At 44.0% G+C, this 14,856-nt stretch overlaps 1 protein-coding gene across 9 annotated transcripts in view; it reads left to right on the top strand.

Annotated features, from left to right (window-relative positions):
- Positions 1 to 5,638: 5,638 nt before the first annotated feature.
- Positions 5,639 to 14,856, top strand: part of TP53I13 (tumor protein p53 inducible protein 13) — a 38,636-nt gene continuing 29,418 nt past the window's right edge. The window contains exons 1-2 of one of the 9 annotated variants that reach the window (XM_029611198.1): positions 5,639 to 5,659; positions 13,808 to 13,882. The gene's annotated coding sequence lies outside the window, so the exon portion shown is untranslated. The other 8 variants (XM_029611196.1, XM_029611195.1, XM_029611197.1 and 5 more) reach the window with 8 other exon arrangements.

Genomic DNA, 14,856 nt, shown 5'->3' on the forward strand with positions numbered 1-14,856 from the left:
TGTGTGAGACGGGGCTATGTAGACAGAGCATATGGTCTTTGCACAATTCACCTTCCAGTGTTCCAGGTCCCACCTGCTGGTCACAGACAGACATGATAGTATGACCAACTGATCAACCGACCAAAGCCTTTTATAAACATATAGATTAAAAATCATAAAATGTTCAGTCACTTAAATTGAGAGATAACGATGAAGAGTTCAACTGAAACTACAGCGAGCCTCCTGTAGGATAGGATGTGAGTAATGGGGAAAAGTCTGGTAAGGTTTATTGTGGAGGGAAGATGGATGCAAAATCTGTTTTCCTTTATTCCTCTCTGCACCACACACAAGCATGCACATAAATGAAAGATGAAGAGTACAAGGCAGACTGCTTATACAGGCATCAGTGAGATGAACAAACATATTCTCCATTAGCAGAAAATGTTGCCACATGACACAGAAGTCAGAGTTCAACTGAATCATTTCAGCAATTTCTCTCCTCCCCCTCCCCTGCACCCTTTAAACACATAGAAACAGTACTTTTAGGAAAACAACAGCTGTGCAAAGTTCCAGCTAAGGTCCTGTTCAAAGGTCCACTGATGACTTGCAGTCCTTAATATGCAAACAGAACACACTGTCTTGCATTTGTGATGTATTCACTATTTGATGTGTGCTGGATTCTTGCGTTTCTAAGACTCCATATATATCACGTAGCAAGCAAGTAATTATATCCTTGCTCAGTATCATCATGCAGCCTTGATAACTTCCTGTCTGAGGAAAAGGGATGACTTTCTCCAAGGGACTGAAAATTATGAATGGTCCCCACACTCACTGCCACCAAGCTAAGCTCTCCCCAGTACAGTACTACAAGTCTGATGGATCTCACACTCACTGGTACCCCTGAGCTCTCCCCAGTACTACTGTTACGAGCGCGTCCTCCACGCTGCTGACAAACCTAGGGCTTGGAGGCCTACGGATTGTGTTGCGAGCTCGAGGAGCACAGTCGCCTCTAAAGCAGGTGTAGTGAGCCCTTGGGCCACTGAGAGACCCAGGGAGACGCCCCAAGCCACACCGTGGGAGGTGAGCTGGTGCAAGCATGGAGAACCAGGCGAGGCATAGCAGAAGCAAGGACTAGAGAGCAGGGTCTGACCCTCAACCGGACCTGCTCGCCCACGGCAACCAACAACACAATGTTGATTGATGAACGGTCCTCCGACTGTTCCAAGCCCTTTCGGACCTGCCGCTGGGTAACGGCATTGGACGGAGTGTGGGACCGAGGACGAGCGCAGAGTCCTTGGAACACAGAAGACATCACAGACGAGGGCTGAAGCAAGGACATCACAGACGAGGGCTGGGAAGGAGGACATTGGCACTGTCTCTCAGGGCACCCTACTCAGACTTCACGGGCGGACCCAATGGGCTGGTCGCAGACCACCCTGTCCCACTGCGCGCCCTACACAGCCCGAGGAGGCTGGTCACAGACCACGCTGAGAACGGGACAAGCGCAGGGAAGAAGTGGGTTACTGCACTCCTGGCAGTCTGAAGCGGGATACTGCACGCCTGACAGTCTGAAGCAAGTAGAATCATCAGGAACTGGATCAGGAACAAACATCTAGAACCAACATCAAGGCAATAGGCAAGACACAGGACAGGGAGCCATCAAAGCAAGAGCTGACCACAGAGGACCTGGACTGATGAAGCCGCACAAACGACTGTGAGACTCAATCCGAAGGCCAACAGGAACTGAAGTGAAGGTCCTTTTATACTGCTGTATGCAGGCAACTCCCTGGGAGGAGTGCGCCTGGACCGCCCCTCACTGGCCCTATAACTGAGGAGTGCTGTGGGTCAGCCCCTAGAGAGAGGGCATGGCCTGAACCAGGAAGTCCAATCAGAGCCAAGCAAGCCACAGGCAGGCCTCAAGAACATCGAGGCCTCCCAGGCCCTGGAGCAAATCCTGGATAGTACACAGGCGAGGCCCTGGCTTCGGAGGGCCTCCAGAAGAAAAGGTAAGATGCCTCCTGTGGCTGTGCCACAGGAGGGATCGCAACAACCTCAGCCTCACAGGTCCCACACTCACTGATACACCTGAGCTCTGATCCCACAGTCACTGGCATAGTACCCTTGGACTCTCTCTACTACTACAGCTTCATGGGTCCCACGCTCATTGGTACCCCTGGACTCTTCCCAGTACTACTGTTTCATGGATCTCATGTTCACCTCTGAGCTCTCCTTAGTATTTTATTGTGTCATCTGATAATTGTATATATTTATCAGTTTTATAGACCCCCCCCCTTCTCCAATTAGTGCTCACCTAAAACAGTGTACAAAGTCATAATCCATACACTAAATACAATAATTATCATAATAAAAACAGTTACCCTAGCATAGACAAAATATGATAGTACAAGCAAAATGAAAAATATCTGTTAGAAACGATCCTTGAATAACACACCTCTATCCCACCCCAATCACTCATCTCTAAAAAAAAAAAAAAAAAAAACCAACTCCCAAAACTACAACCCTCAGTTAGCCCTACCTAACCACATATTCTCACTACAGCAGCAAACAACCATCCAGCCCCTGCCCCTACAAGCTCAGATCTCAAACAAAGAAAACCCAAATTTTTTATTTCTTTTGAATTGGCCATAATATGCCTCTAATCACAGATCTAAGGGAAGAGAATTCCACCAAACAGATGCAATTACAGAAAAAGCTTTAGCTGCTAATCAAGCCTTTCGATCTGGGTTGTACCATCTAAGTTTGTTCCACAAATACCAAGGGTCCTGTTCCTCTCAGCACCCAATGCACAAGGGCTATCATTTTAAACTTAATCTGCTCCAGTGAAGCCGCTGTAAGAATGGAGCTGCCTTACAAAACACAACTCAGACTGCAGCACTCTGAACTCTGTAGCTCATGGGCGAGCCCGTCAGGAAAGCCCACCCAATGAACGCCTCACCAACTTAAAGGAATGTAAATTTTAGAAAGGCCATAACCTACTCACCAGCCACAATTTAGAAAATGTGTTCCATGCAGTACAAAGAACATGAGATTCCAAACTAAACATTGAATCTACCTGAAACGTCCAAATATTTAGCAACTGGCATCATCCGTACTACTCCCATACAAACGTTCCCCTTTGTGGGAACCAACTTCATACCACCCAACATCACTTGCTCAGTCTTCTGTCCATTACCAAACAAACCACTTTCCATTAACCAATCCAAGATAACTCATAAGTTCTCATTCAAGTCCTCCACTATTGATGCCTCCTGTCTTTCCACTCATGGATACTACCAGTTGGATGTAAACCCCAGGGACCAAATCATCTCTCCTAACAAGCGCATAAAGATATTTTATAAAAGCAATGATAATGCCAATCCCTTGGGGGCACAACGCAATGAAGATCTGCAAAGTTTGAAAGAATCTCCCTCACACTCACTGCCAATGATCTGTCCTTCAAAAAAAGAAACAATCCAGCTCAGAAGTACATCAACCAACCGATCTTCCCTTGCAAATGCTGATGTACAAACTAATTTCAGGGTTTCTTTCCTAGCTGGCACAATGTGTTCAGGCTCAGCACTGAGATGGGGAAAGATGATGGAGCCCTTCTGCAGAGAGTTCTAGGAGGGAGATTTTAGACCAATGCTGGATTTCTGACAACCTTAATCTGATGCATTCTGGGATCTGCAACACTCATTTCCCTGAGTAGAATCAGGGACTACAACTACCACACTATTGGAATGTATACTGAAAACCAGGACTAGCCAAATCTCCTTCCTGGAACTAGTGACTTGGCAACTCTGAAATGGGCATCATACATATTGCTTGGGATTCTCTAGTTTTGACTTGTAACCCCCTGGGTGGAAAAGGCCGGATTCTGGACCCAAAGGCTCACAACTCAGTTGTGGATCCTAATTGCACCAGTCTCACCCCAATGTCACCTCTCTCTGAGTGTCCAGGGATCCCTGCGGGGGAGGGAGGGAAGGGGATGGAAAGAGGAGCTCAACTCCAAGGCTCTTTTATGATGTTCTCCAAAAAACTCTTCTTCCATCCCTTGTAAACAGCACTGATGATCTCTTAACAGTAATAGCAGCAATGATCATACTGGAAATTGTATGGGTTCCAACTCAATATTACTGCTGTAAAAATGAATTTATGATTCTTTGTAGCTCAAATTGAAAAAATAACCAATTGGTTTTTAAAAAACTAGATTTGATAAATTTGTGACCATTTCTTTCTTTTCTAGAAAGTCCTCCAATGATTCCAGCCAATTCCTTGGGCAATTTGGCCCCTCACTTTGCAATTTAATCTCCCGATCCTCCCCATAGGAATGGGAAGAAAATGTATCCCAATTTAGTTCCAGCATAAGAAAAAGTCCCAGTTCTCATACTTCTCCCACAGTCTTCTGTCCCTCACTTCTTACTCTGGGGTCCAAAGGGGCACCAGAATTCTCCCGCTTCCCAGGTGACCGTCACCTAACATTTGTGGCACCCAATCTCACACCGTACTCCTCAAAATCCGCCTCTCCTTCCATTCTTCTTCTCGTGTCTTTTCTATGCAAAAGGACACCCCCTACTCCAGATATCCCAACTCAGAGTCCCTGGGCCCTTGTGGTCCTCAAACGCACAAAAAATGCAAAAGTTCATTTAAAAGGCAGAAAGGGTGGAAAGAAAAATGTCCTCCTCACTTAACCAAAAGGTTCCCCAATAAGCCATGGGCAAAATACCTGGGTAAAGCACTCTGTCTCCTCACGTGTCCCAGTTTCTACTCAGTGAGACCCAGAGTCCTAACCCAGGAAGAGCATAATAAACTTGGAAAAGCACAGGGCATGCTGCCCGTAAACAGGAAAACCAGCTCAACAATCCAGGAGTGAGATGGTGGCAGGAGGGATCACACCATCTCCTTCTCCCTCACGAGGGCATCCATAAGCAAGACTCCACTTTCTAATCTCTCTGTACCTCCCCAGAAGTTTGCTTTAAACTGTCTGCTAAGCAATCCTATGATTCCTTACAGACTCAAACTCTCTGGGAGAGATCCCAAGTTCTTTGAGGTTGGGGGGAAAGAGGGCATGAGTGTGGCACCATTTCTAATGCATCTCCTGCACATACCCTCTCTCTCTCTCGCTCATTCTGAGCAGCAGTACGTGCAGGAAAGAAACTTTAGCTCCTGTCACGCCTTTCCTGAATCTGCTGTTACTTTCTATGGGGCAGAAGGGGAAAAGCAGGTACCAGAAAGCCAAAGGGGCACCTGGGACAGAGAGAAAAGTGAGAAGGACCCAGGAGATCAGGTGAGGGAGGAGCCCCCAGAAGGAGAGAGGACTGAGTGGCACAGAGTGAAGGGTGGTGGAAAGAAGAGGGGAAATCTGAGCCCTGTGCAGAAGATAGAAAAAAGAGGAACAGAGACACAGCTCAGGGAGATATGAGAAACTACAGAGGGAACGGAGGAATAGAGAGCAAAGGGCAATAATGTTGGGGGAAAACTCTAGCAGGGAGAGGAAGCAGAGCAGCAGCAGTATATTCTAGCACAGATGATAGTCAGAAATTGCAGTCTCCACAATGATTTCTGGCACAGTAGTGGGTACCAGAAGCTTCTGAGTGACACAGCCCTGCCCATTAATCTCAGGGTAAGCACATAATCCAAAACGTCCCAAGTACACTGACAAGAAAGAGGAGGCCCTAAGGTAGGTTTCCACAGTTCTGCTCCCATTATGGGGTGAATCTAGGCAGTAGCATGTGCAACCCTACCACTGCTGCTGCTCTGCCCCTCTATCCCCTCCCTCAGTGCTGCAGGAACAGAGCTGACAGTCCTCTAGTTCCCTGCCGGTGAGTGTATCCAGGGACAGGGCAGGAGACACAGTCAATAGGAGGGGGAAGAGGACTTACTGAGTGCTGCGTTTGACACAGAACTCCATGAAAGTTATTTAGAGGGTATGCGACAGTCTGTTTTTCAATATCAGACTAACGTGCTTTGGAACTCATTAACTCTGGAGATCCTTTTGGAAGGCAATTATCTGACATTCAGGAAATTAGTTAAATCTTGGTTTTTCTCAAACGTTTTTTATTAAAACAACTATTTTAATCTTTTCTTGCAATTCGTGTTTCTACTGTACCTACTGATGAAATACTTCTGAGATTGGGGAATTAGATATTGTTTTTTGGGGGGATTCATATTTATTCTTATATTGATTTTAATGTTTTGGGGTTTTAATGTGTTTATTCTTTGTATTTTGTCTTTTGCTGTATTGTACCACATTTTGAATTTTTATTAGTATATTAGTTTACTATATTGTACTTATTTTTACATTTTTATTGTACACCAAAAAGAAATTACTGTTAGCATGAGGGCGCTAGAGGAATGTAAGACAGACATACTTGATGTGGAAGTGGGCTGACATTGGGTTGTTTTACCAGCTTATTGTGTACTTAGAGGCAGTTAGGAACTATCAGGAGACATCCCTGCCTTGGATAAGGAAACAGCCCAGTGAAGAGGCTGGGAGAGCCTTTAATATCAGCTTGTGCTGGGCTATGGAGTAGACTGGGGGCCAGGAAAGGAAGTGCAGCTCTGACCCAGAACTATGACGGAGCGGTAGAGCCTTCTCCTTCTTGTGAATTGTGCATACGAAATAAAGTTTGTTGGGCCCTTCCTGCTTCAACCCATTTTGTTACACAGCTTCAGGGGCCGGAAGGGGAAAGGTGAAACAATAACAAGACGTAGAATGTTCTTTGATCGGGGCAGTTTACCTCTCTGCAATTCAGTGATGCTGTATGCGTTCACGTGTAGTTTGTCCCCCAGAGCGACTCCATAGGTAAAGCGGCCGGGTATGAAGCGAGCGGATCGATAACGTTGCGCACTCGGATATAGTTTGCTCCCGCCGAGACTCCGTAAGCGGAGGTGGGCAAATACAGCGTTCCTGGTGAGGAACGTTCCGCGCTCGGGTATAGTTTGTCTCTTGTGTGAGTCCGTAACTGGAGGCTGAGGTGGCTCTGCTCTCGGGTGGTGTTTGTTCCTGCTGAGACCGCGTATACTGAGGTGGGTGGATACAGCGTTGTTACCGGTACAGCACGGGAGGGCACGGTGGTGTCTCGGTAATGGCGGAGACTCCATGTGGGCTGCCGCAGAGAGGACCGGGATTGGTGCTGGGAGGAACGGCAAGCGGCTCCACGAATGAGTGCGACAGGAGTCAGACTCCGCCCCCTCCCAGCTGGGTAAAGTCTGCCAAATGTTAGTTTGTGCCAAACTGATGTTCTGTATTTTACTTAACTCATTCGAGTAGGTCGTAGATGTGCTCTGACTTTTAGGCCGATACAGTACAGTGCGCTCGGACGGAGCGCACTGTTAGCTGGCATTTGGACGCGCGTTTTTGACGCCACCCCTTATTCAGTCCAAAACGCGCCCCTCCCCGAACCTAATAGCGCCCCCGCAACATGCAAATGCATGTTGCGGGGGCGCTATTAGGTATTCCCGCGCGATACAGAAAGTAAAATGTGCAGTCAAGCCCCACATTTTACTTTCAGAAATTAGCGCCTTCCCAAAGGTAGGGGCCAATTCCTCCGGGCACCGGGAAAGTGCACAGAAAAGCAGTAAAAACTGCTTTTCTGTGCACCCTCCGACTTAATATCATGGCTCAATTTTGCCGGCGTCCGGTTTCCAAGCCCGTGGCTGTCAGCGGCCTCGAGAACCGACGCCGGCAAAATTGAGCGTCGGCTGTCAAACCCGATGACAGCCACCGCTCCTGTCAAAAAAAGAGGCACTAGGGATGCGCTAGTGTCCCTAGCGCCTCTTTTTACCGCCGGGCCTTATTTAAATACATACATTTTGTTACTGTATCGCGCACATAGGAGAGCAGGCACTCGCCCACTCTCCTGCGATTTTACTGTATCGGCCGGAGTTGAGATGAGGGTGTTATGTATGAGCTTAGGCTTTTAACGTTTTGGGGGTAAATTTTTATTAAATTCTTTTCTGGATTCATGGTGCTTTGTGTCCCTTTCATTTTTGATTTGGTATATTCGATTGCTTTAGTTTGATACTAAACTTTGTAATTTGGTGTTACCCAAAATATAAATAAAGATGCGATATGATGATATACACTGGCAGCAGTTTCTCCAGAGCTGGCATGCTCCGTCACTCAGATCTGTGCATTTGTAGTCGTTTCAATGGGAGAAATTATATTACAGATGTTAGCAGAACTTGGAGAAAGGTATCCCAAGACAACCCCAAAAAATGTCTGCTATATTCAGAAAGTTCTGAGAGCTTTTTATTTTTTTTAAACAAATTTTAGTAATGCTGTAGAAGTAATGGATTACTCGCCCTGAGTTCCCTGGTAACAGGAAGTGTTCACACTTCCCTGGAAGAGTTGTTGGATATGAATACAGGGCTGATATTATTATTTTAGGTGTTTTTAGCTTGTAGATTGATGTCTCTGTTGGATTAACTGCTGACTTACTTTATTAAATGATCTTGGTATATTGTGATATCTTCCAAATACCAGGGAGAAAAAAGTCCAGGTTTAAAACGCTTTGGTGGTCGTTCCCATCTTTATTTTTCCCTCTCTCTGCCTGTTTGTTACAGGATCTATTTAATAAAGCAGTGGTAGGATCCTCAAGTGTTCAGCCAACAGCACTGGGTCCAATTTACTTTTAACTCAAACATACCTTGAAATGTTTTTACCAGCATTCGCTATACCCATACCAAAAATTGGAAAAATTACCTGAAAATCCACAGTAAAGAAGAGTCGTTCTGAACTTTCCATTTCCTACTAGGAGCTAGAAATGTAGAGAAGATACTTAAACTATTGTTCACCTAAGTGGGATCACTTAAAAAAGCAAACAAACCCTAGATCTGCATGATCATACAGGAGAGAGTCAGTTAGGGACATAGAAGGCATAGGAATTAACAACTTAATCAATTAGCTTAAATGATTTTGCTGCAATTGCAGCATCGCTCTCTGCTTTGCCAGGGTTGGGGGATAGGAGAAAAGGGGAATTGGATTCAGACATACAATGCTGGGCCCTGATTTTTACGGTCTAGGGTATTGATATGCAGACAGTATGGAAAAAGCGCAGAACTGCTGTTATGACCAAGTCCAAAAGCAAAGCATGTTCAAGCAGCATTGGTATGAATTATCAGGAAGGCTGCTCACCCCATAAAAATGTTGTTAGCAGTAATTTTGTTGTAGGTTTGACAGTTGCTTGGTTTTGATTTTTAATATTATTACCATAAGCTTGCTGGGCAGGCTGGATGGACTATTTCAGAACTGTCTTACAACTACTTATTTTCTCCACCTTCAACTATTGCAACTCCTTACTAATTGGAATACCTTTTTCAACTCTCAAACCACTCCAAATTCTGCAGAATTCAGCTGCCAGAGTCCTAACAAGCTCAAAAAGAAGTGAACACATAACACCTATACTGACATGACTTCACTGGCTCACGCATTGCATACAAATCAATGACCATCATTCACAAAATTCTAAACAACGATCATCAAGGTCTACATACCCTAAACATAATTCCTCAAAACCCTCCAAGAAACCTACGCTTAAATAACTCAGGATACCTAAACGCCCCCCATCAGAGATGCACATCTGGTAACAACAAGAAAAAGAGCCTTTTCAATTGCCTCCCCTGAACTGTGGAATACCCTACCTAAAGATATAAGAACACAGCACAACCTAAAAACATTCAAAAAAGACCTAAAAACACTAATGTTTCGCAAATTCTACACTGACCCTCATACGTCTGATCATCCCAACTCACAACTGAACTCTCATCTATCAACCTCTTAACTCCTTCTCTCCATCCAGAACCTTCACACCCTTCTCATACAACTTAATAATACTTTCTGGACTTGAATTGTTTAATTTCTGTCAAATGTTCACATTGTTATACTGTTACACAACTACTAAGAAAATGCACACTTTGTAAACCGTTATGATGGCTCTACCGAATGACGGTATATAAAACTCATCAAATAAATAAAATAAGCAGAAAAAGACCACATTTATTTATTTATGTTACTATCAAGCCAATACAGAATGGTGCGCTCGGCCAAGTGCACCGTTTAAACCCCCGTTTGGCTGCACGTTTTAGACGCGCTATTATTACGCCTTACCCCTTATTCGGTAAGGGGTAATAATAGCACATGGAAAACGCGCGGCCAACCCCCCCCTCGAAATTAATAGCACTCATCACATGCAAATGCATGTTGATGAGCCTATTAATTAGTCGCTCGAAATACAGAAAGTAAAATGTGTGGCCAAGGGCAGGCGTTAAGTTCTAAGCAACCCTGAAAAGTGTACAACCAAAATGATAAAGTGGATGGAACAGCTCCCCTATGAGGAAAGGCTGAAGAGGTTAGGGCTGTTCAGTTCCAAGAAGAGACGGCTGAGGTGGGATATGATAGAGGTCTTTAAGATCATGAGAGGTCTTGAACGAGTAGATGTGAATCGGTTATTTACACTTTCAAATAATAGAAGGGCTAGGGGGCATTCCATGAAGTTAGCAAGTAGCACATTTAAAACTAATCGGAGAAAATTCTTTTTCACTCAACGCACAATAAAGCTCTGGAATTTGTTGCCAGAGGATGTGATTAGTGCAGTTAGTGTAGGTTTGGATAAGTTCTTGGAGGAGAAGTCCATTAACGGCTATTAATCAAGTTTACTTAGGGAATAGCCACTGCTATTAATTGCATCAGTAGCATGGGATCTTAGTTTTTGGGTAATTGCCAGGTTCTTGTGGCCTGGTTTGGCCTCGGTTGGAAACAGGATGCTGGGCTTGATGGATCCTTGGTCTGACCCAGCATGGCAATTTCTTATGTTCTTATGTACAGAAAAGCAGAAAATACTATACACCCTCCAAAACTCTTCAAAAAAAGTTTAAAAACATGGCTATTCAGGAAAGCATTTTACAATGAGAATGGAGATTAAGAAACACAGAACAAGGTTACCTAGATGCATGGTCACACATCTTTTATTTTATTTTTATACTCAAAAGATAATGTTAGAGAACTCCAGTTTAAGCACAATTCTTGTATGATTATCTTATTAATCATATAAATGGACTAGATCCATGTCACCTATCTTATACCTTATATTATTTAAATATGTACCGACACTGAATTGGCACTTCCATAGATACTTTTGTAACCAATCTAAATATATGTGCCTCTATGTAAACCGATGTGATGGTGCATTACTAAACGATGGTATAGAAAAGATTTTAAATAAATAAATACCTTAACGATATTAAGTCGTAGGCACCAAAAATAAAAAAATCTGTCTGCTGGTTGGTGGGTTCGAAAATGGACACTCAATTTTGCCGGTGTACGGTTTTTTTCTAACCTGTGGCTGTCAGCGGGTTTGAAAACCAACACCAGTCGATTGTTGGACGCGCTCACAGCCACCTCCTCCGCTAATAAGGAGGCGCTATGGACGTGCTATTGTCCCTAGCGCCTCATTATTAGTACCAGGCCTCATTTAAATACAGAATCGCGCACCCAGGAGAGTGGGCGCTAACTCGGAGTGCCGGCTCTCTCTCACCTTTTATTGAATTGACCTGAATGTATGTTAAGGAATATTGAAATTAGAGTAGCCTGTAGGAAATCTGTTAAAATATTTCTGAAGCAAAGAAAGTATTTTTTGTTTGTGGTTCAGTTTTCAGCAAAGTGATCCAAAGCATTATTTAAAATAGTTAGTTGCTCAATTCATCCAGCAGTGGATGCTATTTGAATTGTAGAGAGAGATTCTTGTTTTGTTAGAAAAGTAAATAAAGGGAAGAGGGAAAAAAAGACTCCTGTGATTTTCTCAGAAAGTGTCTGAAAAAATGAGAGAAAAGGTTAGCATTCATAAACTACAAGAGCTTGCAGAAAGAGGAAAACAGGTGACAATATCTGGAAAAGCTAAGAGGTTAGTGAAGGTGCAAACTTTAAAAAAACAAACTAATACAATAAAGGGGGCAAGACTTATTTTTTAGATGTTAGTGACAGTAGAAAGTGCAAAAACATGATTGTAAGACTCAAAAGATGAAGGGGGAAATTTGTAGAGGCTGAAAGCAGAATTGCTTTCCAAATATTTCTATTTAGTGTTCTCTTTTCCACAAATAATGGAAGTGAGGTAAACCTCCAAGAATTTCTTAGAAAAGTATGTTTTCCAGGGAGCTGGCAAACTATACATAAATTAATGGAGCTGGATGGTATACCTCAGAGAGTATTAAAGGAGCTTGGGAAGGTTCCTGCAAATCCGCTCTCTGACCTTTTCAAAGCTTCTTTAGAATCAGAAGTGGTTCCAAAGGACCGGAGATAGCTGGAGCTGGTTCCTGTTCACAAAAGTGGAAGAAATAAAGAGAAGGCTGGGAACTGCAGACTGGTTAGTCTGACCTTGGTGCTGAGGAAATTAGTGGAATTACTGCTAAAACAGAGGACAGTAAAGTTTCTGTAATCCAATGGATTACAAGATCTAAGGCAGCATGGCTTTACCAGAGGTAGGTCTTGCTGGATGAATCTAATCAGTTTCTTTGAGTAACCAAAGAGTTAGAGAGCATTAGATGTGGTGTACTTGGATTTCAGCAAAGCTTTTGACATGGGTCCACATAGACGACTATAAATAAACTGAGTGCCCTTGGTAAGGATCCTATAGTGATTGAGTGGGAGGTGAATAGAGCTCTCTCCAAGGATAGGGGACTGCTAGTGGTGTGCAAAAGAAATTGGCCCTTGATGCAGTTCCCTTACCGTTTTCATGAGTGACATTACAGAAGGATTGTCGGGAAAGGTGTGTCTTTTTGCCGATGATACTAAAATTTACAACACGGCAATCAGAAAGGTGTGGAAAACATGAGCAGGAATCTGGTGAAGCTTGAGGAATAGTCTAGGGTGTGGCAGCTAAGATTTAATGCTAAAAAATGTTGAATTATGCATTGGGGCTGCGAAATCCCAAGGAAGAGGTACAGTATAGAGGGTGAAATTCTTGATATTCAGTGATATTAAGGTGGCCAAAAGGTGCATAAAATGATGGTAAAAGCCAGAAAGATGCTTGGCTGCATAGGGAGAGGAATGCTCAGCAGAAAAAGGGAGGTGATATTGCCCCTGTGTAGTTTCCTGGTGAGACCTCACTGGGAATACTGTGGTACAATTCTGGAGACCGCACCCTCAAAAGGATATAAACAGGATGGAGTCAGTCCAGAGGGTGGGAACTGAAATGGTCAGTGGTCTTTGTTCTAAAGCATATGGGGATAGACTTAAAGATTTGAATATGTACACTCCAGAGGAAAGGTGAGATGGGGAGATATGATAGAGGCATTCAAATATCTCAAAGGTTTCCATGCATAGGAGGTGAGCCTGTTTCAGTGGAAAGGAGGCCCTAGAACGAGGGGTCATGGGATAAGGGTGACAGGGACTAGACTCAGGAGTAATAATCTAAGGACATTTTTCTTTACAGAGAAGATAGTGGATGCCTGGGACAGCTTCTCCATGGAAGGTTTTTTTTTTAGTTTTTTTGTTGTAGGTGGATATCTCATTTTGGGTTTTCCTCAGATTTACCATTTATGTTAATTTTTTTGAGATCAACTGATTTGGTTAGTTTTTTGACTTGGTTTAGATCAATACTATGACCTGATTGCCTAATTATTTTAAGGGATAAATTGTCACTAGCTCATGTCTGCTTTTAGTTATTTGTTATATTTTAACAGTTATTTTACTTTATTGTATTTTTAATAATTGTTGTTGGTATTTTATTTTATACTCCTTTGTACTTTTATTATGGCTGTACTCTGTTTAAATCTTTTTGATATAAAGTGAGTAAATTCACTTTGTCTAAATCTTACTTTACATTTCTAGCTTAATCTCAGCCCGGATCTGCCTGCAGTGGAGCCTTCCCAGTGTCCAGAAAGTTCATGGCCCCTTGCTAAGAAGGTTAGTTTGTTTTGGGCAGGGCTAAAGAGGGAGCAAACGACAAATGTGCCAATCCCGTTTGTGGCCTAGTACTTGGAACAAGTCCCCAGACACCAGGTTTCAGATCACAAGCTGTATGTTTAAAAATCCTCACAACACAGAACTTTCCTGGGTGTGCATTTGGCATTTCCAAACATTAACTGATGCTAATATGCTTAATTGCTGACTAGTTAGTGGCAGATATGAAATGAATGTCTCTGTTTCCTATGAATACATAGTATCTGCTTTATTAAAACTATAACCCTGGTATCAATTGTCTGTGCCTGGCTGTAGCTGCTGCCTGTGCTTTATTTGTCCTTTTGGAGGACAGTAATTGAGGGGAACTTGTACTGCTGCTGCCAGTGCTGTAAGTGTCCTTTGGTGGGGCAGGACAGTGTTTGTGTGTGTGTGGGGGGGGGGGGGGGGGGGGATATGCTTGAACCAGGGGCATAGCATCCATAGTGCACCACCAACTTTAAAACAAGGTGTTCCCTGCACGTCCTGGAGAGCATAGACAGAGAAGAGGAACAGGTCTGGGAGGCCTCTGGAGGACCCCAACTCGCCAGCAGCTGAAGAAAGAAGAGGTCTGCAAGGCCGCCAGCAGCCCCTTTTTCCCAGGCGGCTGAAGAAATAAGAGGCTCGGGAGGCCGCCAGTGGCTTCCATCTTGCCAATGGCTGAAGAAAAGAGGTCCAGGTAGCCAAGAAGAGGTGCAGGCCTGGGAGGCCGCCGGTGGCTGAGAAGAGGAAGAAACTTGTTCTCCTGCTTCTCTAAGTGTGCTGGCCTTCAAACCACTTGCATCCAGTATGTACTCTATGCCGATCTCGTGCATCGCAAGAGGAAGTGCTAGCCCTGCAAGTTTTGAATAGCACGGGTCAGGCACACGAGGAGCAGCAGGAGAACTGGTTCCTTCCTCTTCTTGGCCACTGGTGGCCTTCCAGATCCAATGGGGAGCCTA

Source organism: Rhinatrema bivittatum, chromosome 8 (genome assembly GCF_901001135.1).
Source record: "Rhinatrema bivittatum chromosome 8, aRhiBiv1.1, whole genome shotgun sequence".
Taxonomy (NCBI): Eukaryota; Metazoa; Chordata; class Amphibia; order Gymnophiona; family Rhinatrematidae; genus Rhinatrema; species Rhinatrema bivittatum.